The sequence below is a fragment of the Phacochoerus africanus genome, chromosome 14 (genome assembly GCF_016906955.1).
Source record: "Phacochoerus africanus isolate WHEZ1 chromosome 14, ROS_Pafr_v1, whole genome shotgun sequence".
NCBI lineage: Eukaryota > Metazoa > Chordata > Mammalia > Artiodactyla > Suidae > Phacochoerus > Phacochoerus africanus.
Window position 1 is genome coordinate 19,656,103 of NC_062557.1, and position 3,220 is coordinate 19,659,322.

Below are 3,220 nucleotides of genomic sequence, written 5' to 3' on the forward strand. Positions count from 1 at the left end.
CAGCTAAGATTCAAGACAGGGAGTTGATCGGCTTAGCTCCTGGCTCGGGCCAGGCCTTGGGACAGTAGCCAGTCTACAGTCACCTGGCTTTAGGCCAGGGGCCCACCCTGCTCCAATCACTGGGAGGAGCAAGCAGAGACTCAGGGACCCACGACATTGCCACTCTGTAAGCCCAGGATTTCCTACAGAGGCTGGAATGAGAGCTGGGCAGGCAAGCCCCCCCAAAACGCATCTGGCACAATAAACCTACGTTCCTTTCTAAACCAACTGAGATGGTCTGAACTGGGAGAAAGACTTGGGGTGGAAAGGGATGAGGTTTCCAACCACCACTGAAGGGCTCTCAAGGCAGCCACCACCTTCTGTGGAATTTTGAGATGATCACATATAGACCAGGAAGTAGATTTGTAGCAGAGGGATGATAAGGAAGATGGTGATGGCTTCTTCGCGAAAACACCACATGGCGGGTGACCCTGGTGCTGCTCCAGGGCCCGGAGGCCCCAGGGACCCTGGAATGGGAGGCCACAGAGCCTGAGGGGGCAAAGCCGAGGACAAGGAGTGGCTCCCTGACACCACCCTGGGCCACCCGGTCAAAGACATGAAAATCAAATCTCTGGAAGAGAGGTCTTTTCTCTGCCCACCAAGGAATCTGAGATCACTGACTTTTTCCTGGGGGCATCCCTCAAGGATGAGGGTCTGAAGAGCATGCCTGTGCGGAAGCAGACCCATGCTGGTCATCGGACCAGGTTCAAGGCATTTGTTGCCATTGGAGATGACAAAGGACACGTCGGTTTGGGCGTCACGTGCTCTGAGGAGGTAACCACTGCCATTCAGGGGGCCACCACTCTAGCCAAACCCTCCGTCATCCCTGTGCGGCGAGGCTCCTGGCGGAGCAAGATCCGCAAGCCCCATACCGGCTCTTGCAAGGTGACTGGCCGCTGTGGCTCCGTGCCCGTGTGCCTCTTCCCTGCCCCCAGGGGTACTGGCATGGTCTCAGCCCCTGTGCCCAAGAAACTACGGATGATGGCAAGAATTGACGACTGCTACACCTCTGCCAGCGCCTGCACGGCCGCCTTGGGCAACTTTGCCAAGGCCACTTTTGATGCCACTTCCAAGACCAACGGCTGTCTTACTCCTGATCTCTGGGAAAGAGACAGTGTACACCAGGTCTCCCTATCAGGAATCCACTAACTATCTTGTGAGGACACCCACCAGAGTTTCCGCGCAGAGGACTCAGGCTCCAGCTGTGGCCACCACATGGTTTTACATGAGAAAAATAAAATGAACAGTGCTGGTTAAAAAAAAAGAAGATGGTGATGCATGCTACTTACTCCCATGACACATATTCTGGCTCCCCCCACCCACACATAGAAGCCCCCCCCCCTTTTGTTTTCTGCCCCAGCCACAGGCAACGCAGGAGCCACGTCTGCAACCTACACCACATCTCACAGCAACACCAGATCCTTAACCCACAGAGTGAGGCCAGGGCTCGAACTCGCATCCTCGTGGATACGAGTCGGGTTCGTTACCATTTACCCCCTTAATGCAGTGATGTCTGGGGGCTCAGGGGAGCTCCGTGCCCAGGATTTTCCTGCCTACTGACTTGGCGCTGGCCTTCGGCAGGCCTCTTCCTTCCAAAACATGCAAGGCCTTGGGAGTCGTGGGTGGAAGCCTGAGGGTATGCTCTGGACCTCTGGCCTCAAGCCCACCCAGCCGGGGTGGGACACTCTGTCCTCAGCCTCCCCCTCCTTCTCCCCACGCCTCTGCCCAGCTCCTGACCCAAACAGACAGCCTGCGGAGAGCTCTCCCAGAAGCCACTGGCTATCCTTTCAAAAACAGCCAGAGCTCCAAAACCAAACTCCAAATGCCTGACCTCCCACATCCTCCCACAGCCCCATCCTCTCCACCTCTTGGAACAGAGACTTCGAATCCAGAAGCGAGGAAATGACATCAGCGGACCTTGATCAGACCTGAACCAGAAGGGAAGCAGTCTGTGGAGGGGGCCTAAGAGCTGGGGCCTTCACTGACCCATCGCCCCCCTGCCCCCCTCCCCCCCGCCTGAGCTCTTTCTCCCCCAAGCCTTTGGGCCTCCAAAGCCTTCGCTGCAGAGGGAGAGACTGTCTTCCTTAAAACGGGAGAGGGAGTTCCCATTGTGGCTCCGTGGTAATGGACCTGACTAGTATCCATGAGGATGTGGGTTCCATCCCTGGCCTCGCTCAGTGGGTTAAGGATCCGGCGTTGCCGTGAGCTGTGGTGTGGGTCGCAGACGCGGCTCAGATCCCGAGTTGCTGTGGCTCTGGCGTAGGTTGGTGGCTACAGCTCTGATTCGACCCCTAGCCTAGGGAACCTCCATATGCCATGGGTGTGGCCCTAAAAAAACAACAACAACAACAATAAAATGGGAGTAATGCTCACCTCCGCTATTACCAGAACCTCCGGGAACATTTTATTTATTTGTTTGTTTGTTTTAGGGCCACACCCATGGCATATGGAGGTTCCCAGGCTAGGGGTCGAATCAGAGCTGCAGCTGCCGGCCTACGCCACAGCCACAGCTATGTGGGATCCGAGCCATGTCTGCCACCTACACCGCAGCTCAGGGCAATGCTGGATCTTTTTTTTTTTTTTGGTCTTTTTGTCTTTTTGCTATTTATTGGGCCACTCCCGCAGCATATGGAGGTTCCCAGGCTAGGGGTCGAATCGGAGCTGTAGCACCGGCCTACGCCAGAGCCACAGCAACGCAGGATCCGAGCCACATCTGTGACCTACACCACAGCTCACGGCAACGCCGGATCGTTAACCCACTGAGCAAGGGCAGGGACCGAACCCGCAACCTCATGGTTCCTAGTCGGATTCGTTAACCACTGTGCCACGACGGGAACTCCCAATGCTGGATCTTTAACCCACTGAGTGAGGCCAGGGATCGAACCCAAATCTCCAAGGATACTAGTCAGGTTTGCTACCCCTGAGCCACAATAGGAACTCCAACATCCGGGAGTTTAGCTGAAATTTTAACTATTCCAGCTGACCAGGAAGGCAAGCAAAATCAAGACCAACTGTGATGCTGCAAATAGAGACACACACAGGAAAAGACAGAAGCGAGAGGAAGACAAAGGCTGAGGACCGACGAACCAGGGGAACCCAGGACAATTCTCCTCCCAGCTTGAACTTGGTGTCCCTGCCTCTCAGGAGACCCTGGGCTACCACCCCAATATTCCACTTCTCC

The 3,220-nt window shown here is 55.7% G+C and overlaps 1 pseudogene; it reads left to right on the plus strand.

Moving 5' to 3' along the window:
* Positions 1-457: 457 nt before the first annotated feature.
* Positions 458-1,188, plus strand: LOC125115070 (40S ribosomal protein S2-like; annotated as a pseudogene).
* The last annotated feature ends 2,032 nt before the right edge of the window (positions 1,189-3,220 follow it).